We start from the raw sequence: 23,175 nt of genomic DNA, 5'->3' as shown, positions 1-23,175 counted from the left end.
TTTTGTAGGATTTTTATGAGCACCACATGAGATAACGGGTATGAGTGTACTTAATCAAAGTCCATGTGGCATGTAATTGTTTAATCATCAAATATGTACAGGTGCCTCTACTGTGCCTTTGACTCCTTAGGTATAAAGCTAAATGGCCTGGAAGGGATATTTTGAGAAAACGGAGAGACACGGTACACCAAATTCAAGAGACATTTTTCAGGGACACATTCATAGATTAGATAATCATTCTATTTTCCAGATTAATATGGACTTACTTAGCATACATTTTATGTGGTCACATCTTAACTTCAAAATAAGTTTGTACACCTCCTCAAAACAGAGATCTTATCTTCCATTTATCTTTCCAGTTTATCGTCTGTTTAATCCTTCATATTTTAGTGCTTAATGCCATCCTTTTGATGGACTGATTTAGACATGTATTATCTATTTTGTATGCACAATTAAAGTTTTCTGAAGCGACCAGATAATATACCAGACATATATTAGTCTAGACCTGAAAAATTGGGTATTTGTAAGGAATGTATTTGTTTCTTTATTCAACATGTATCTATTGACCACAGATGCTTTGCTTAGCAATAGGAATTCACTCTGATCTAAGCCACCATCATCTCTCAGCTGGATTACTATGATCTACTCTGAATTAGTCTCTCTGCTTTTACTTTGCCCCTTTCAGACCATTGTCAACATGGCAGCCAGACTGATATTTTAAACACAAAAGTCAGAGAAATGAACATTTCAGTCCAAAATGAATGAAAGTATTCAAAGAAATGCAATAGTTATTGTTATGGATTGCATTGTGTCCCCCAAAAACATGTGTCAACTTGGTTAGTATCATGTGGTTGCCCACCATTTTGTGATCTGATGTGATTTTCCTATGTGTTACAAATTCTACCTATATGATGTTAAAGAGGCAGGATTAGAGGCAGTTTTGTTAATGAGGCAGGACTCAACCTACAAGATTAGGTTGTGCCTTGAGTTAATCTCTTTGGAGATATAAGAGAGAGAAATGAGCAGAGAGACAGGGGGACCTCATACTACAAAGAAAGTAGTGCCAGGGGCAGAGCATGTACTTTGGATCTGGGGTCCCTGTGGTGAGAAACTCCTAGACCAGGGGAAGATTGATGACCAGGACCTTCCTCCAGAGCTGAGAAAGTCTTCCTCTGGAGCCGGCATCCTGAATTCAGACTTATAGCCTCCTAAACTGTGAAAGAATAAACTTCTGTTTGTTAGAGCCATGCACTTATGGTATTTCTGTTATAGCAGCATTAGATAGCAAAGACAGTTATTGTGGCTGAAATTTGCATTTTTAACAAGTTCCAAGGCAAAGCTAATGCTGCGGGTTAGGGAACAATTCTGAAAACCACTAGTAGAGCAGTGGTTTTTTAACATTTATTATACATAAGAATCACCTGGGGATCTTGTTAAAATGTAGGTTCTGATTCAGTACATCTTGGCTGGAAATGCAAATTCTCGGCAGGGGTTTCAAACCGGAACTAAACAGTTCAAAACCCTGGCTGAAACACAATGTCTGTCTGGACGAGTAATTGACGATAAAGCTGAAGAGGGCAGTTAAGGCTGAGGTCATGAAGAGACTTCTGCTATGCTGATGAGTTTAAATTGCAAGATTTCAATCAGAGTAATGACACCAGTGGATGTGCATTATTTAAAGTGCATTATGATAACAATCATTGTGAAAGGTGGATTGAGAAGGAAGGAATTTAGAGATCCTGGCAGTAAACCAGACCATAAAATAATGGAGGACTAATAGAGGGATTAGAAAATTGAATGAGGGAAATGAAAAAAATGTAAGCTATATTTAGTTCAAATGGCTGGACTTGCCATTGAATAAAGAACACTGGAGCCACTCTCAGGTTTTGCATTTGGGCACCTCAGTATTTAAGTGAATCACTAAGATATAAACTACAGCAAGCATATGTTTGGTGCAAAAAAAAAAAAACAGCTTTTAGACAAATTAGATGTGATGTGCTTAGAAGACGTTTAAAGATACACTCCGCCCCCTCACCCCCCGCCCCCACATGCCCATACTTACAATATATTTTTTTTTTTCACTCAGACACATAAGCTTGAAATTTTGCCCTTTAAATGTCAAGGAAGGCATTTCTATTTTACTTCTCACCCTGATAAAATTAAGACTTCGTAGCCAGGATGACTTCCTTGGTTCTTAGTTCAGAAGATATTGAGAAGACGTCTAAGCACAAATTAAGGGACAGAATCACCTCCCATACTCCCAAGACCAGAGGCTCTGATTTTTACAATGCCTGGGTAAGGTTCAGGAGTCTGCCCTTTGACAGCTACCTCAGCTGATGTGATGCATTTAATCTACTGATCACCCAGAGAAAAACACTGCCCAGGATCTTCCTGTTTTCTAAACGAGACTTACAACCTCAATTCCTTGGAATGTCCCTTGTTTTGAATGCCAAACAAAGTCATAGTAGCAGCAAAAAGTCTATATTTTCTCTGTTGCTGAAGTTACCAATATGTGATCTTTTGACAGATATTGCAGGGAGAAGTGTGCTACAGGATTTGATTAAACAGTGAATAAGAGGCTTGGAGCCAATGCGAGTGGCAGATGTCAAACCTTATACAACCTACAAAACTGACCCAAATAAATAATGTGGTTGAAATAACTGGGGTCATATATTGACCTGTCATATTGCAATAAAGCATCAACTGTTTGTCCTTTTCTTGGCTGCAATCTAGGTTTGGGGTAGTTGGAACCAGTCAACTGTACATTTTGGCTAGAAAAAAGAGAATGTTCCAAAGAAAAAATGAGAACCAAAAAAGGCTGTGCTTGGAACCTTATATTCAGTTGATGCATCAAAAACTCCTCCTTTCAAGATCAGGGGTTTGGGGACTATGGCTTCAGGGGACATCTAAGTCAATTGGCAAAATAAATTCTATTAAAAAAACATTCTGCATCCTACTTTGAAGTGTGGCATCTGGGGTCTTAAAGGCTAACAAGCAGCCATCTAAGATGCATCAATTGGTCTCGACCCACATGGATCAAAGGAGAATTAAGAACACCAAGGTCACAAGGTAATTATGAGCCCAAGAGACAGAAAGGGCCACATGAACTAGAGACTACATCATCCTGAGACCAGAAGAACTAGATGGTGCCCAGCCACAACTGATGACTGCCCTGACAGGGAGCACAACAGAGAATACCTGAGGGAGCAGGAGAACAGTGGAATGCAGACCCCAAATTCTCCTAAAAAGACCAGACTTAATACTCTAAGACTAGAAGAATCCTGAGGGTCATGGTCCCCAAAACTCCTGTTGGCCCAGGACAGGAACCACTTCTGAAGCCAACTCAGCAGACATGTATTGGACTGGACAATGGGTTGGAGAGAGATGCTGTTGAGGAGTGAGCTACTTGCATCAGGTGGACACTTGAGACTATGTTGGCATCTCCTGTCTGGAGAGTAGATGGGAGGGTAGAGGGGTTTAGAAACTGGCAAAAAGGTCACGAAAGGAGAGACTGGAAGGAGGGAGTGGGCTGACTCATTAGGGGGAGAGTAAGTGGCAGTATGCAGTAAGGTGTATATAAGTTTATATGTGAGAGACTGACTTGATCTGCAAACTTTCACTTAAAGCACGATAAAAATTATTTAAAAACAAACAAACAAACAAAAACACTCCCTTAACATTTTGTTATTTTGGTTAAATAATAGGCTGTGGGGATTATGTTCTACAAACCTTTAAAGTTTTGAGATGAGAGAATTAGTAAAATGTTAATATTTGAGAAGCAGGAACTGGAAAAGGTCTCTGCATTTTAGTAGAAACTGCTTTATAGGACAAAAACAGATTCACCACCTAACATTCATATCTTAATACTTTCCCATTATTCTCTTTTTACACATCATCTGATATAACTTCATAATCGCTGGGGTCTCTGAGGGAGACCTGATACCTAAATAGTACCCTATTCTTCACCTGAGTTCTGAAATAAAGTGAAACTTAAGACAAAGAGAAAAGTACAAATGGCTCATAATATCACCTTTTATTTCTGATGAAATCTAGGTTCAATAACATAGGTTAGGTAGAAAGCCGATGGACTCCTAACTCCAGAAAAAGCAGATTTAGCTACTGATACATAACAACACTTAACCTATTGGACTTCTCTTTCTTGTATGAGAAGAGTCTGCTCAGGAAGGATAGTGTAGAAGAATGAATCTTGTAGGCATCCCATTCCAAACTGCAAGAGAAGCTAGGCAGAACAAGCCTAGTATAATTTCCCCAATGCACCAATTATGTTATTTCATCTTTTGGGAGGCATTTTGAATAAAAGGGCAGAGAGAAGCTAGGACTGTTACATTGACAAGGTTCCCTTCACATGGGAGGTAACATTAGAAATAGGGAAGAAGTATTCAATCCCTCTCAACAATTACACTGTTAGATGGGTAGAATTATGTCCATGATATAAATTCTGAAAATGTATACTTTGATGCCTTTCAGAAATTTTGGATTCATGAAGATCTTAAATATCCTTCAAGAATGTTAAAGATCATCTGTATAAATAGGAAAATAAATTCAATATTTGTTACAACAATAATACATTCTCAGAGGGCCACCCTGAAGCACTGCATTGAGGAGGAATGTGAGGCTGAGTCTGGGGTAAGCAGTAAAGTATGCTCTGATTAATTGGAAAAATCTACCAAAGGCAGAAGAGGAGTGATGGTGCACGTGCCCATATCTCCATCCCTTGTCTACTGTATTGGGTATGAGGCGGCTGACTAGTGATCACAAGGTTAGAACACCAATATGTAATTTACCATGTAAGAGAAACCTAACCTAGGTATTAAAGTCCATATTTAGACTTGCTATACCAAAAATTTTCATCAGGGGGAAAAAAAAAAAGTAGGCTGCAAGATTTATTCAGATCAGAACACCTTAGAGCTTTTAACTGAGACAGTATTCTAGTTTAGCGTTGGGAAGAACATAGCTAAAGGCACAATGTAATGAAAGCCCAGATATGCGTGAGAAGACACACGTGTGTCTTTTGAGTGTAGAGAGGATACAATGAGGAGAGGCAGTAGCTTGGTAGCAAGCACTAGAAGATCTCAAATGCCAGACAGAAAAATTAGTATTAATTCAGTGGGTAGAGAAAATAACTAAAAGATTTTGACCTAAAGAGATCCATGATTAGTGCTTCACTTAGTGAAGATTTTTTTCGCAGAAGTGTGAAGGATACATTGGAGTGACAGAGAAAACAAAGAGTGAAATAATTGTATAATCAGAGATGATCATTGAACTTGAAGGTCACCAAGTGCCATCCACAACGTGGAGTCTAATCTCTGATGAGGTCATAACTACCTTTTGAGGAAGAGGCTCTGGCTATTGGAATTTCCCTTACTAGCTCTTCCATCTCTTCTAATCGTACTCTTCTGATTTTTACAGAATAATCTTTGATCCTTGTGATAGGATTTCAGTTTTTGTTAAAAACAATGTTTTTTTCTCTGGAGAACATCATCAGCGTTTTTGACTATTCCTTAAATATTTTTAATTGGTTCACCTGTCACCAGAACGGAAACCAGTCTGCCCAAGTTCCCTGAAAACTGGTGCTTAGAAAATAAACTGTTATGCTTTGCATGGAGCCCTGGTGGTGCCGTGGTTAAGAATTTGGCTGCTAACCAAAAGGTCGGCAGTTTGAATCCACCAGCCACTCCTTGGAAACCCTACGAGGCAGTTCTACTCTATCCTATAGGGTAACTATGAGTAGGAGTTGACTCAAAAACAACTGGTTTGGTATTTTCTTTCTTTCTCGCTCTCTTTTTTTTTTTTTTTTTTTGGTTTATGCTTAGCATAGTCCAGAGCAAAGGAAACTCTAGTCTCTACATTCTAGATTTAATAATTCTACTACTACAGCTCATAGTGAACCCTGCTAGCATTTTTTGAATCTTGACTATGCCAAGCATTCTACACAAAAAATCTTATTCAGCACTCAACACCCCTAAGAAGATGAGAAAACACAGATCGAGAGAGGTTAAAGTCACACATCTTAAAAAAAGAAGTACTGAGATTAGACCATGTATATCTCACCCCAAAGCCTATTCTACTACAAATGATGTTCAATAATCCTTCTATATAGATTACCTCGAACTTTCTTTTTCCTGGGGTGGGGGGGGAAGGGTGGATGGTGGGGAGTTGCAGTGATCTCACACAGCTACCTCATATTGTGCTCAAAGATGACTGAAATCAGTGGCTCTGAAAACTAGTTGCACGCATGAATCACCTAGGAAGCTTTCGAGAACTACTCACGTTTGGACCCTACCGCAGGCCAATTAAACACAAATCTCTCGAGGCTGAATTTTGTGCACTGAAATGTTTAAAACTCCACCAGGTGATTCTCATGTGTAGCCAGAGTCAAGGTCTACTGCCTTAAGTCCCTCGCACGTGTGCTGCTGTAAAGTCCAATCTCCCTTACTCTACGCTTTAGCTGATTCGAAGATCCAAGTTCAGGACCTAACGTGTGTTACAATTAAACTTTATCTTATTGGATTTGGGCCATTATTCCAATTTGTCAAGACCTTTATGGAGCCTGATTCTGTCACCCAGCGTATTTTTTAAATCTCCCAGTTTCGTGTCATCTGAAAATGTCATAAGCATGCCTTTGATATTTCCATCCAAATCCTAGAGAAAGTCAGTGAACAGGAAACAGCCTTCAAGCATGTCAGCTTGACATCCTTAGACACAGGCATTCAAATACAAATTCTTATAATTATGCTTGCCTCAGGTTCATTTCTCTATTTTGTTCATAGAAATGCCATAAATGACCTTTAAGAAAACTTGGAGAGATACAAAGTACTATCTATTGCATAATTCTCTGCTCTACTAACTAATGGCCTTTTCACAAAAAGAATTATTATGTCCTTGTCATAGCTTATGCTTAGTTATGAAATGTGAGCATTTAAAAAAGTATTGAAATAATCTAAGTGTGAGGTTGGAGATGGTGATGGGAGGATGGAAAGAAGGGCAGAAAGTTGATAGACATTGTGGGTGTAGAAGCAATAGGATTTGAAAAGTGACTGGATTTGGGAAGTGATAAAGAGGGAAAAAAGCCTCCAAGATTGGAAGGATGGCAGTGGCATCAAAACAGCTAATGGTTCTTTTCACGGTCAGTTTATGGCATGTGTTGAGTCTGCATTACCAGTAAAATATCTTAAAAAAAAAGACTAACACACAGTGTGATGAACACTGTGATATGCCACCCAGATTCCCTAGAGGAATAAAGAACGATGTCCCCAGCTGCTGGATGTACCACTAACAACCTCCGTGGAGAAGGGCTCAGCTGTAGAAAGCTCTCACATCTCCCAAGGTCTTGCTCCCTTCCTGGTGTACCCCCACTCAATGACTGGACAAACATGGGTTACAAATGCCCATACTTCTCAGCTCATCTTGGCCATTCCATCCTTAGAACTCCCTACAAGGCTCAACTGTGACATGCTTTGACACTACATCACAACTGCATCAACTTCTGCTACCTTTCCTTCCACAGGTTTTGTCCCACAAACACTCTATAAAAAAATCTCCTGCATACTAATCTCTCTCCCACGGAGTCTTCCTCAGAGTCTTCCTCCCAAGGAGTTCAACCTGTGGCACATAGGGTTCAATGTGGGTTCAAAACTCACACACAGGATCATAGAAATGCATGAGGTCATTGAAAAGAAGGGTGAAAACTGAGGAATAAGAAGTCAGGAGAGAGACATCACTGAATGCGTATATTCAGCAGGTTAGAGGAAGAAGTTGCATATTGATAGGAGACTGGAGATATAGTTAGGGAAGAGGGGAAAATCAAGAGTGTAGTGTCATAATTGCCAAACCAAAACCCACTGCCCTTGAGTCAATTCAAACTCATAACAACCTTATGGAACAGAGGAGAACTGTCCCACAGGGTTTCCAATGAGTGGCTGGTAGATTCGAATTGCCGAGCTCTTAACCACTGTACCACGACGACTCCACAGTGGCCAAAAGAGGAAACAAATTTCAAGTAGGCAGGTGTTCCAGTATCAAATGATAAATGAGGGTTGATAAAGATGACAAATAATGAAGGCCCCCTCACTTCCACACTTACTCTCAGGAGGCTGGATGGGCAGAGAACAGAGTGAAATAAGAGAATTTGTCTAATTGATCATCATTGTGTAATTAATTATCAGTGCTATTGATGTTAGGAGATAGACATTTTCATTTTTGGAAAAATTACTTTTTGGCTGATGATATTGATGGTTCCAAAACTTAATAGATTTGAAATTTTATCTTACATCTGCCCTGTGTGAGTCATTGAAGAGCTTCAAATATCATGAAGATGAAATGACTATGCTGGAGTAAGACAGGTCTGGGCCTTTATATTCTGGTGTTGATCAGCCAGAATATGGGTGCCCCAGGAAGGAAGCAATTGTCTGTCTACCAACAATTCTTCACAGAGCAGCCTTGGTCATCTTTAAAAAACAAAATTTAGATCACGTTACCTCTCTCTCAAAGCTCTCGAGAGGCTTCTAAACACACTGCTTAGAATGATTGACAGTAGTTCCCAAGACCCTGCACAATCTGTCTTTACTGCTCCCACCACTCTCCCTGTTGCTTATTCCCTCTGTCCTAGACTCTGGATACTCCTTTAACAGGACAGAGGAATTCCCACCTCAAGGCCTTTCCACATGTTGTTCCTTCAGCTTTTCCCAGACATTCACACTAACCTTACTCCATTCATGTAAACGTGCAAATGTCATTGCCTCAGGAAGTTCATCCTCAACAGTCTGAAACCAGCCCATTCCTGCATTGTCTCTCCCCTGACTCTGACTGAGTTTTCCTGAGAGAAGTCATTATTTCCTGACCTTGTGTCATATAATTGTACAAATATCTCAAAATAACAATTTTATATTATACCTCAAAAACTGGATCTTTGCTAAACCTGAACCCCAAGTTTGCGTCACAAACTGCTGCCTGGGCATTACATCTCTAAAATCCATACATTTAAAGAGATGAGCCATGAATGAAAGAGCAACACTAAAAGCCTTATATCCTGCAATAAACCAGGATATAACGTTACTGTTTTCATATCAAACCAAAGAAGCTATTTTTTTCTGTCAAATTTAAACTCTATCCATTCAGAATTGTCAAGTGCCTCGCAATAAATTGTACTATAAATACCACCTTATCTTTTTAATCTGGGAGCAAGGCTGTTCTGGCTTCATTGCATTACGCTTTGTTATTGAAGTAAAAACTCCACTTTGTGCTAAAAAAATTTGTTTTTTTTTTTCTTTCACAAAATTCATTTGTTCTTTTATTTACCACTGGTCCCCCATGCAAGAATGTGAGAACCATTACATTACAATAGAGATTTTTGTTTCTTGTTCACTGTTATGTCCCCAGTACTTTTAAATAAATACTTTTTAAAATGTACGTTAAATTTGTTCTCTAGGAAGTTTGAGAAAGAAGCTTTAAAAAAAAAGATAGAAAAAATAACAAAGATATAGAAGGATAACGAGTGAGGAAGCAATGAAAATGTATAGCCAGATAACCCAGTTATGAAGCTGTCTGTTAATTCAAGGAAGAAAAGACTTAGGGTCCCAATATGACAGAGAATTAAGGAAAGTTTCTTGAATTTAAGGGAAGACAAGGGACATCTGAGCGTACCTGTATTCAAAGGAGAAAGAGCTAAATGAAAGGACAGGAATAAAGAATTAAGGAAGGGAGAGATTTTCTTGTTCAAGACTTGATTACAGAAACTCAAACTAGATTAGACAAAAAGAAATATTTTTACTTATATAATCAAATTAAAGGGCTAATTATGGTACTGACCTCAGGAAAACTAAAACTAAAATATATTGTCAGTACATTTTGTCTTTCTTAAAATCTCACTCCTGGTTTTTTGGTGACAATATCTTCTGCTGTAGACAGACTTTCCTGATGTGGACATACGCACTAGTGGCTTCTAAACTGCCACTCTCGTAACTTTTTTAATAAGAGGAAAGGAGTTTTTTCCCAACACCTGATGGAAAATAATAATAATAATAATGAGGAGATCTGAGTGGCCCTCAGATGCTCACTCATAAGCTAGTTGCTATGAACAAGCACGTGGGGACTTAAGAGAGTGATTCCCATTTTAACCAAATGACTAAATAAAAGCGTCATCCCGCCAAAGAAGGAAAGCAGATAAAACATCTAAGGTTCAATGCAGGGACACAATATGGTGAAAATACGCTTTTTGATAATTAAAGAAAATAATTTAGGATGGATCATAAAGAGATTTCTTGTTTGTAGACCTTTCAAGATCCTTTATAAATACTGCATTAAAACTTATTGCTTACTTATCTGTGTTTATATGTTTCAGAGGACCTTAATATAGTACCTTGTAAATAAATTATTTTGCAATGATTATTATTGTAAATAAATACTGACTCTTAATAAATATCAAATATTAATTTATTTTCTTTTAAAACCCCTTACCAAACCCATTTCTATCGATTCCGATTCATAGCGATCACATAGGACAGAGTAGAACTGCCAGATAGGGTATCCAAGGCTGTAACCTTTAAGGGAAGGAGTCCTGGTGGTGCAGTGTTTAAGCACTTAGCTGCTATCCAGAATGCTGGGGTTCAAAACTACCAGCAACTCCACAGGAGAAAAATGCAGCAATCTGCTCCTGTAAAGATTTACAGCCTTAGAAACCCTATGGAGCAGCTCTACCCCGGTCTTATTATAGGGCCACTATGAGTCAGAATCAACTCAATGGCAATGAATTTGGTTTGGTTTTGGTAATCTTCATGGAAGCCAATTGCCACATCTTTCTCCCACAGATTGGCTGGTGGGTTCAAACTGCTGACCTTTTTATTAGCAGCCCAGTGTTTAACCACTGCATCACCAGGGCTCCTTAAGAGCCCCTTATTATCAACCATAATCTTTTAGTTATATAAACCACAAATACAGAATAAATCAATTTAAAAAAATGAAGAGACAAAAATTTTCACACAAAATACAACAAAAAATTAATTTTTTTAACTATGCTGGTACTTTCCAGTGACATCATCAATCATGATCTATGGCACATTTCAAACACATAGAAAAGAAATGCTATAATCTGAGGAGATGACTAAAAAAAAACCTCTAAAAAACCTAAAGAACTCAAGGTAGAGTCAACCTTAATGACAGGGAGGGAGTAAAGCTTCTAGGACCTTCATTTACTGATGTGGCACAACTCAAAACAAGAACAGCTGCAAACACTCACTAATAATCAGAACATGGAACATAAGAAGTATGAATCATGGAAAATTGAAAGTTGTCAAAAAAAAAATGAATGCTTGAATATAGATATCATGGGTATTAGTGAGCTGAAATGGACTGATATAGGCCATTTTGAATTGACAGTCATATGGTCTACTATGCTGAACATGACAACTTGAAGAGAAATGGAGTTGCCTTCATTGTCAAAAAGAACGTTTCACAATCTCTCCTGAAGTACAACACTATCAGTGATAGGATAATATCCATAAAGACCAGTTAATTCGACTATTAGGCAAATTTACTCACCAATCACTAATGCCAAAGGTGAAGAAGTTGAAGATTTTTACCAACTTCTGAAGTTTGAAATTGATCAAATACGCAATCGAGATGCATTGATAATTACTGGTGATTGGAATGTGAAAATCAGAGACAAAGAAGAAGGATCAGTAGTTGAAAAATATGGCCTTGGTGTTAGAAATGGCATAGGAGATCCCTTGATAGAATTTTGCAAGACGAATGACATATTCATTGGAAACACCTTTTTTCAACAACATAAATAGCAACTATACACATGGACCTTGCCAGATGAAATACACAGGAATCAGATCGACTACATCTGTGGACAGAGATGATGGAAAAACTCAATATCATCAGGCAGGACAAGGCCAGGGCCCTACTACAGCACAGACAATCAATTGCTCATATGCAAGTTCAAACTGAAGCTGCAGAAAATTAAAACAAGTCCACAAAAGCTAACTACAATCTTGAGTATATCTCACCTGTATTTAGAGACCATCTCAAGAATAGATTTGACACATTGCCACTAATTACTGAAGACCAGAGGAACACAGCATCAAGAGTGGAGGAAGACTCATTAACAATCTTCAATATGCAGATAACACAACCTTGCTTGCTGAATGTGAAGTGGACTTGAAGCATTTACTGATGAAGAGTAAAGACTACACCCTTCAGTATGGATTGCACCTCAACATAAAGAAAACGAAAATCCTCATAACTGGACCCATAAGCGACATCATGATAAATGGAGAAAATATTGAAATTGTCAAGGATTTCATTTTACTTGGATCCACAATCAATGCCCATGGAAGTAGCAGCCAGGAAATCAAACTACGTATTGCATTGGGAAAATATGCTTCAAAAGACCTCTTTCAAGTTTTGAAAAACCAAGATGTCACTTTGAGGACTAAGGCGCACCTGACTCAAGCCACGGTATTTTTAATCGCCTCGTATGCGTTTGAAAGCTGGACACTGAATAAAGAAGACCACAGAAGAATTGATGCATTTGAATTAGGATGTTGGCCATAAATATTGAATATACCATGGACTGCCAGGAAAATGAACAAATCTGGAAGAAGTACACCAAGAATGCTGCTTAGAAGTAAGGATGGCAAGACTTTGTCTCACATACTTTGGACATTTTATCAGGAAGGAACAGTCCCTGGAGAAGGACATCATGCTTTGCAAAGTAAAACAAACAGAAAAACCAAACCCAATGCCACTGAGTCAATTCCAACTCATAGCGACCTTATAGGACAAAGTAGAATTGCCCCATAGAATTTCCAAAGAGTGCCTGGTGAATTCAAACTACTGACCTTTCGGTTAGCAGCTGTAGCACTTAACCACTACGCCATCAGGATTTCCAGTAAAGGGTCAGTGAAAAAGAGGAAGAACCTTAATGAGATGGATTAACACAGTGGCTGCAACAACAGGCTCAAGCGGAACAACAATTGTGAGGATAGGACAGAAATGGGTAGTGTTTTGTTCTCTGTTTATTAAAAAAACAAAACCCACTGCCATAGAGTTGATTATGACTCATAGCGACTCTATAACTGGGAACCAACTCTACAGCACCTAGTGACAACAACAAAGGACATAACATGCAGCATAGTGTTGTGATAGCTCTTCTAATGAGCTTTCAATTTCTAGTGTAAACTAGGTTTCACCACAGTTAAAGGAAACAAAATCTCCAAACAACATATCTAAAGAAAAATATTCATTTATCTCAGTGAATACTGTTTCAGAATACCACACTAATACAAATATCAGAACAAGCTACTTTTTTTTTCTTTTATTCCCCTCATTTCCCAAAGTTCAAGTCTCCAGTCATGCAAATTATGAGTTCGTTCTCTTTGTTTAGTTGTCACATTCAACGTTATCATAAAAATAATGGAAAATTTTATTTCTCCTCAGGCATTGTGATCTCTATTAAATCTTTATGCTTCTATTTCTTAAATGTATTCACTGGTATAAAATTGTCTACGAACAATTAAAGTTAATTAAGATAATTGATCACTTGGAAGAAAAGCCATCTTATCAGCAGGTATCAGCTTGTTAAGCAAACAAAGAATAACTTTCAGGAAAATAGTCAGCGCTTGTTACCAAGTAAGACATGAGTAGCCAAAAAAAAAAAAAAAAAGATCCCTTCCTAATTCTTTCTGTTTGGAAGAGGCGTTATGTTTTCAGAGTCATTAGATGTAATTAGCAGATCATACTTCTCTGGCAGCTTAACTTGCAACACAAAACTCTAGATCTGATAATTTACACTTTGGCAGTCTTCTTCCATATGAATTGTGACAAAATTCTCATAAAAACCTCAAGTTACTTTAACTGCCAAAAGAGCTCTCTAGCCAGAGTCCTATGTAAATTAAATTTTCTCTTTTAGTGTGTGCCTCAAAGCTATATTCATTATCAGCAGTTACACTGATTTTAGACAGACATTTAAGTCACTTTCTTATGTAAATAAGCAATTAAAAAGGATAGAAAATGCTGAGACTTTCTCTGAGCATAAAAAATTACAGCAAAGTGATAGATAGAAGTTTTAGAACTCATGAAAGAGGCAAGACAAATCTACTGAAGAGGATAGGAAACTTACTTCTTAGGATATTAATTGTACAGCAAAGGATGCAATAAATGGTAGATATCATCGTTATGAGCATTGATATTAGGAGATGAAGGAAAATTTTAATTTTTGGAGAAATTATTTCTTAACCAATGAAATAAACTTCATAAAATTGAATTTTTTTCTCCAGTCTGCCCTGGATGAATCATAGAAGTATTTTCAAATATCACTGTTAGGGACTGAATTGTGTCCACCAAAAATATGTACCGAATCCTGGCACCTGTGCCTGTGAATGTGATCCTGCTCGGAAATAGGGTTTTTCTTGTGTTATGTTAATGAGGTCATAGCAGAGTAGGTTGGGTCTTAAACCTAATCACTTCTGAACAATAAAAAGAGCAGAATAAACACAGAAACATACAGCGATAAGATGCCCTAGGATGCCATATGCCATATGCCACATACATCTACAAGCCCAGGAGCTCCAAGGAGTGCAGGCACTTACTAGAACCTGAAATAGACAAAGAAGCACCTCCCGTACAGCCACGCCCTGAATTTGGACTTCCAGCCTTCTGAACTGTGAGAAAATAAATTTGTTTTTTAAAGCCACCCATTTATGGTATTTTTGTTGTTGTTACAACAGCTCTAAGTAACTAAGACAACTATGAAATAATGTTTCTTTCTACTCATTCACTCCTTCATTAATGAATACATTCATCCAAAAATTATAAAAAAGTATCTGTTGGGAGACAATTCTTCATGGATCTCTCACATTTCTGTATATCTTGGGAGCAGAGGTGCTGACTACCTTTGTTCCAGAAAATCTTATCAAGGACATTTGTATATCAAACAGTTTTGGAAGACAGAGACAGAATATGCCTCCAGAGAAAAGAGCAGCCAAACTTCATAAACAGTATAATAAAGATAATGTTTCTTCAGGAGGCATAAATCAGGTAGACTTGTTGCCCATTATAAAAGATTCGGGTTCACTAAGCTTGGGGTCTTCTCTATAATGCAATCCACAGTCTGTGAAGGCTTCACCTGACTCTCTTTGTGTTGTGAATCAGGGCTCAGTGAAGACCAGTTGCAGATGCTTGCTTCATTCAGAGAAGTAAAAGAGCAGGCAACTTAAAGAATAATAGACAAGCCATATTTACAGTATAAATGTATCTTTACGGCACTGGAGAAGAAATCATCTAAGCCAAGCATATTACCTGCCCCTCCCTCATCCTGCCTCATCTCTACTCAACCCAGGAACCTTGAATCTTTGTCTTCTAACAGATTAATTCAAGGATGAATGACATATGAATGAGAAAAGTACTTATGCAAAATATCAGATGAATCACGGAGGAAAAGAGCAGAACATTTATTAACAAAGGGGACTTATCAAAAAAATTTTGACTAGGAGAAGAAAACAAAATTTTAGCAAATGCTTACATAAAAATTAAAAAGAAACTTATTAAAGAAATTGGCCCTGTAAAAGAATACCGCAGAGAACGTATGCAATCAGTAAGGGAAAAAAAAGGAGGCAGAATCCAAGAAAGAACTAGAAGATAAAAGAAAACCATTACAGGAAGTAATACAAAACTGTAAGTATTACAAATAAGACAACATATTCTGGGAAATACTATCAAAGTGTTAAAGAATATAAATAAAAATAGAGCACAAGAGAAAATAGAAATAAAATGGATTTTAAAAGTATTAGAAAGAAATTAGAGATGATAAAGTAAAGAAATTTGACATATGCATAACTGGGGTTTCTAGAGGCAACACAAAATAATGGAACAGAAAAAAGTTAAAGATGTAATTAGAAGAAAATTTCCTGAAATAAAGAAAGATTTGAATCTAAGAATGCTCATGACCAAACCAAATAAATAAATAAAGGGGGGGAGGGGAACCTCAGGATAGTTAATCCCAATATACATCCTAGTCAAGTTACTAGACTTCAAAATAAATAATTCTTTTGGAAGCCTGATAAAAAGATCAAGTATAATATAAACGAAAAACTGAGCAAGCTTCTGATTTCTCAATAGAAAATATTCAATAACAAAGAGAATGGAGCAATAACTTTAAGATTCCCAGTGAAAGAAATCGTGAACCAAGGATTTCATAGGTAGTCAAACACTACTTAACTATAAAAGTTACTATTTTGAATACAGAACCACTTGAGTTACATTATTCCTATGACCTCTCTTAAGGAAATTACTGGAGGACAAATGTCAACTGACCAAATGATATTTGAAAATGTAAATATTTGGGTAAAAACATAATAAACCATAACTTTTTATGATGCCTTTTAAGTTTGTTACAAAATAAATAAATAAATAACCTGATACAAAAGTGTGATAAGAAATAAATTGGAATAAAAATAAATAAAGACAAAAGCAGAAAATTCTGAGTCTGTACATGAAAACAACAGTCCCAAGAGCAATAACAAACAGGGTAACCAATAGTCAAAACTAAAAAAATAGCTCCTTAAAAAAAAAGTTTACAGAATATAACTGCACATATAGTAAAAGTACAAATTAATGAGTGGAAACAGGAAATTCATAAAATGATAAGAGGTGACTCATTTTAAGTATATGGGAGCAATTTTGAAAATCTAGATGAAATGGGTAATTTTCTTGGAAAACGTAATTTACTAAAACTGACAGCAAAAAAATAAAATATTAACAAACCAATAAATAGCATAGAGGTGTTTTCAAACAAAAATTAAGAATATTCATTGAGGGCAGATTTGCAGTAAAAGGACACTAAAGAGAATTCTTCAGGCAGGAGGAAAATGACTCCAGACGGAAGAAAAAGAGAAATTCGAAAGCACTAGAATTAGTAAAATGTTGGTCAGGAGAAAAGAATATTAATTGTTTGGACAAAAAGTTTAAAGATTTTGGAGTTTAAATGTATATTGAATGAAAATACATGACAACATTTCACAGAAGTTAGGAGGGGGATAAATGGAGTTACAGTGTCTTTATAGTCTAAGTGATAAAAAGGACTATATAAAATGTAACAGGGTAGGGTTACACGTTGTAATTCTAAGAAGTCCACTGAAAGCATAATAAAAATGTATACTCACAAGCTGACAGTGTGTAAAATGCAAAAATAAATAAATAATACTGGATTAATCCTAAGGAAGACGGGAAAGGGACAAAGAAAAGGTGAATCAAGTAAGAAAAATTAGTAAAAAAGATACATATTCATATGCCACTAATTATAGCTGATTCTTACCATTCATGGTAGTCATATTCTATACAGTAAGGTTAACACACTCAGCTGCTAATCAAGGTTTGAGGTTTGAGTCCAGCCAGGGCACCTCAGAAGAAAGGCCTGGAGATCTACTTCCAAAAAATCAGCCATGGAAAACACTATGAAGCATAGTTCTACTCTGACATACATGGGGTCGCCAGGAATCAGCATTGACTCTTCAGCAACTGGGACTGAGTATGCATAATAAAGTTACCATGAAGCCTAAATAACCAAATACTGAATAATTCCTTAGGGGAATAAAGGGTTAGGTTCCTACAAGCCTGTGGTCACAATATTTTTGTCAACCAATTAATGCATAACCTTGTTTTATGTGTGTTTCTATTTAAAGATACCCCAAATAGGGACACTATGAGTCGGAATCGACTCGACGGCACTGGCTTTGGTTTGGTTTGGTATTCAATATATATTGTTGGTTCATTAATATATATATAATATATACATTAACTCACGTATAAACGAAGTTTATGTAACACATGTATTTTTTTCCATAACGCACATCAGAGCAATTCTGCACTTAGAGACACTAGACAGCACTTCAGCACTGTTTGTGGGCCATTTTAAACCTAAAATCACGAACAGGAAGTACAAAAATGTGGCACCAAATGTGTAGTGAAAAGGCCAGTATGAGAGCTGAAACAAGAAAGCAGAGCATCCATCCCCTTGCTCAACCTTTGCTGGTAACGTGTGTTTGAGTGACTCAATTTTTTTGCGAGTCTGCACATTGCTGGGGAAGCATAATTAAAAGCTAAATCTCTTGCCACCCCAGACAAACTCTCCACAAAAGCAGAGAAAGAAAAGTTTTACTGTTAAGTGGCCATTCAGTCAGAATATGATGTGCGTCAAAAGCAATCTGCTACAGAGACTGAAAAACAGAAAGGAATTTTATCCTTTTATATAGCCAAGCAAATTAACCAATTTCATATAATGATAACTACTTCTCAAGTGAGAGGACTTGACAGCACCATTTGTTGTACATTGTTCCTCCTAAATTCACCTGTGTTTGCTAATTGCTTTTATCTAAAGAGAAAAAATAAATTTCTTGTATCTTTATGATCAGAGGTAGGTTTGTAACTTGGAGTCAAGTGCCAGTTCAAGCTTCCTTCCTATCTTGTCAGGAGACTGAGAAATAGGGGAGCTATCCTCCTTGGCTGATTACATTTCAAGGAGTTGGCTTCCAAATCCTTGAGGAAACATTCCGGGGTGGTAAAATTGCTAAGAGGTTAACTGAGCCTTTACAAGGATTTATATACATTTCAAACAGGTAGAAAAAGTATTTACAAGTTTTGTAACGTAAATGCTCTAAGAAAAGGGAAGGGAAAATCTCTTTCCTTTTGTTCGGGAGAATTAAACCACTTTCCCCCCTTACTTATTACTAATTCGTGTTTGTCCTTGCAGCATGTCCACAAATGACCATGAAAGTGCCACATATGTTGATTTGGGGATGAGAAATAAATTTTAGAGAGTGGGTGAATTTGCAAATTCAAAATCCATGAAAAGTAAGGATCGACTGTACATTTATATTCATGGTGTACATTTATGTACATCATGCTTGGTAAAGTAGAGGGTCAGAGGAATAAAGGGACACCCTCAACAAGATGGGTTGACATAGTGGCTGCAATAACAACCTCAAATGCGGCAACGATTGCGAGGATGGGGCAGGGCTGGGCAGTGTTTTGTTCTGTCGTTCGTAGGTTTCCTATGGGTCGGAACCGACTAAACAACACCTAGCAACAACAACAATGTACATTTATGTAAATGAAAAATAATTCCCAATTAAAAGATGAGTTTTGGACTAGAAAAAAAAGTTCTGTAAAAATGTCAGGGTAAAATAAGAAAGATGTTTAAAGATATAGTAAACTCTGTGAAAGCAGGAACACGAAGAGATTGCCTTGTTTTTCTGAGTCTTGAAAGTTTTTTGCCTTTGACAGGATGCAGTCTTACCACTTTTCTTTTGCTCTTATTAGTCGAAAATATCTCTGCCTTACATAGGTCACAGCTTTCAAAGGTTTTACTGGATATCATGAAAATAATTATCATAATATATCAAAATAGGTGGGTTCAGGGAAATTTATGTTTAGAAAGAAATTTATAACCTAAATTAATATATAATATATTAAAAAAAAATTAGAGAAGTATAAAGGCTGAAATTAAATGACCTAGGTTTCCATCTCATGAATCTGTTAATGCAGATAGTAAATATTGCTAATTGCATTTATCTAAAGAGAAAAAGTAAATTTCTCATATCTTCATGACCAGAGGTAGGTTTGCAACTTGGTGTCAAGTGTCACAGTTTGATGAATCAATTTGTTGTTGAGTCAATTTTGACTCAAGGCAATTCCATGTGTGTCAGAGTAGAACTGTGCTCCGCAAGGTTTTCAACGGCTAATTTTTGGGGAAGTAGATTGCCAAGCCTTTCTCCTGGTGGGTCCCTGGGTGGATTCCAACCTCCAACCTTTTGATTAGCAGCCAAGCACATTAACATTTTTCACCACCCAAAAACACAAAAATTGAAGAAGCATAAAAAAAAACTATTTGATAAAAATCGAAATCCTATTGTGACAAAAAATTTAAAAGAAGGGAACTGATAAAGAGTTTGTAAGATAAATGTACATCAAACAGTGATCTCAGTGGTGAAATATTGAATGCCTGTACCTGAGATAAGAAATGACAGAAGGATGTTCATTATTAGCACTTCAATCCTACACTGTTGCAGTAAGCCAAGAAAAAGAAATAAAGCCATGAGGTTAGAAAGGAAAAGACAAAACATTTTTTCCCCACAGGTAATATAATTACCTACGTAAAAAAAATCCATTGTCATCGAGTCAATTCCAACTCATAGGGACCCTATAGGACAGAGTAGAACTGCCTCATAGAGTTTCCAAGGCTGTAAATCTTTATGGAAACCGGCTGCCACACTTTTCTCCTGCGGAGAAAGTACACAGTTATCAATATAGTGTGAAATTTACTCTGAGATAGAAAAACTGACTTACAAAACAAAATAGAGATTTCAGAAACAGATCCATACACATACGATCATTTAATGAATAATAAAGTTAACCCTTTAGCCCAATGAGAAAAGAATAATCTTTTCAACTAATGTTTTTGGGCCAATCTTATATAGCCATTGCTGTGGAGTAGATTCCAACTCATAGCAACCCTATAGAACAGAGTAGAAATTCCCCATAGGGTTTCCTAAGCTGTAATCTTTAGGGAAGTAGACTGGCACATCTTTCTACCACAGAGCAGCTGGTGGGTTTGTACCGCCAGCCTGACCTTTCAGTTAGAGCACTTAACCACTGTGTCACCATGGCTCCAATCTTATATATCTATGGAAAAAATGTCTATCAATATATTGACTCTTACCTCTTACCATAACACAAATCCATTCCAGATGAGTTATAGATCTAATTGTGAAAAGTAAAGAATAAAATTGTTACAAGGAAACATCTTTACAGTCATGGAGTAGGCAAAGATTTATTAAACACAACACCAAAAGCACTAAATATAAAAATAATTGATAAACTGAGCTATATTAAAATTTAAAACTTTTTATCAACATACCATTAGAGTCAAATGCCAATTCACAGAGTACCCCCCAAAAAAACAATCGAACAAACTTGTCACCATCAAGTCGATTCTGACTCATAGTGATCCTATAGAACAGAGTAGAACTGTCCCATAGGGTTTCCAATGAGCAGCTGGTGGATTCAAACTGCCAACCTTTGGGTCAGCAGCTGAGCTCTTAACCACTACGCCAGCAGGGCTACAATTGTAGGAGAAACATTTGCAATAGATATTTCCAATAAAGGGCTTGAAGCCAGAGTAATATAAAGGAATTCTACATATGACTGTCAACACATTTGTAAAATGGGCAACATTCTCAGACACTTCACAAAAGGGTATAGCTATATGAACAATTTATAAAAATGAAATAGTGTCTAATATCTTTAATAATCAGGGAAGAGGAATGGCTAAACAGAAAAAGACAGATTATAGCAAATGTCAGTGAAATGGAGCAACTGGAACACATACACAGCTGGTGGGAGTATAAATTGGCATAGCTATTTTGGAAAACTGGTAGTATTTAATGAAGTTTAACATACATATGGCCTGTAATTCAGTAATTACCCTCTTAGATGTATTCCCAGTATATGTAAGTACATGTGTGCACCAAAAGACATAGACAGGAATGTTGTTAGCAGCTTTATTCAAAACCGCCAAAACCATAAAAAAAAAAAAAAAAGGTATATGAACAGTACCAACCAAAAACCAAACCCAGTGCCATCGAGTCGATTCCTACTCATAGCGACCCTGCAGGACAGAGTAGAACTGCCCCATAGAGTTTCCAAAGCGCACGTGGCAGATTCATAGTGCTGACCTTCTGGTTAGCAGCTGTAGCACTTAACCACTATGCCACCAGGGTTTCCATATGAACAGTAGAGAAGATAAAGAAGTTGTACTGCATTTACATAATTTAACACTTGTTATGGATTGAATTGTGTACCCCAGAAATATGTGTCAATGTGGCTAGTCCATGATTCCTGGTATTGTGTTATTGTCGACCATTTTGTCATCTGATGGAAAAGTGAGCGTTATAATTTCTTTTCAGGAAAGCTGAGTAGGTATTTGGAAAAACATAAAGTTTGACTCAGATCCTACAACATATAGTAGGAAAAATTCCAAAAGCTTTCATAGCTTAGATATGAAACATGAACATACTGAGATAAAACATAGGTAAATGATTTATAACAGAGGTATGGCAAAGGCTTTCCAGTGATGACACAAAATCCTGAAGCTATGAAGAAAAAAAGACTGATAAATTTGATCATATAAACATCAGAAACTTCTGCCTAGCAAAACACATTCTATTTATAACGAACAAATAAAATTTGTGGAATTATGTATTGCCCAAGTTGAGGCCTGATGCTATTACATAGGCAAACTATCATGTAAACTGACTTTAGAAGACCAACCTGGTCTCAAATACCAGGATGCTTTGCCACTCACTGCATACATTATCTTGGAAAAGATAGTTAACCTCGCTTTGTCAAGAACCATGGAGAGTGTAAGATTTTTACCCTCCTTGCAAACCGTCAAGTTCATGGGCTACAGCTTCAGGAATTATGCCAAGAGACATGAGACTCTTGTGTTAGAGACAAAGAACTCTATTACTCATGGCACAGAAGTCAACATGAGCTTCATGTTTGCTTCAGTTTCCCTCGGCCCCCAAGTTCCATGGGGAAGGGAGACAGTAATGTGGAGGCAGGTCCAGGTAAGCGCTGGATAGACAGTGGGTTTGCATGACAGCTGAGGAGCTATGATCTTAGGGAAACATCTACCTTTTAAAGAAAGTAGCCAGCGAAACTGCCAAACTTTTACCTTGGAGGAAAGTATTGTCTATATTATACTGATAAGGAAAAAATAGTAATAATCTGCCCTCCACTTCAGTGAAAGTCACTATCTCTATCTTCCAAAACCGTTTGGTATACAAGCATCCTTTACAATATAACCTGGAACAAGAGGTGATACTGCAAATGCAGAAACGCCGTGGAGAATTGTCTCCTAACACTGTTGGCTCTTTTGTGTAATGTAGATAGTGCCCACCATCTAGTGCAGTTACAGAAACTAAATAGGAAAATGTCTGCGTATGAATCTGGGATGATTCTAGCACCTAGCAGATGTTTACAACATGGACGCTATTACACTTCTTATTATAATTAATCACCACGACACCAGTTACCTTGAAATCAGTTCTGACTCATGGTGACCCCATGTGTGTCAGAGTAGCACTGTGTCCTCTG

The sequence above is a fragment of the Elephas maximus genome, chromosome 10, assembly GCF_024166365.1.
Source record: "Elephas maximus indicus isolate mEleMax1 chromosome 10, mEleMax1 primary haplotype, whole genome shotgun sequence".
In the NCBI taxonomy this organism is placed as follows: Eukaryota; Metazoa; Chordata; class Mammalia; order Proboscidea; family Elephantidae; genus Elephas; species Elephas maximus.
The sequence above is the reverse complement of the archived record's forward strand: the minus strand, read 5'-3'. Positions refer to the sequence as shown.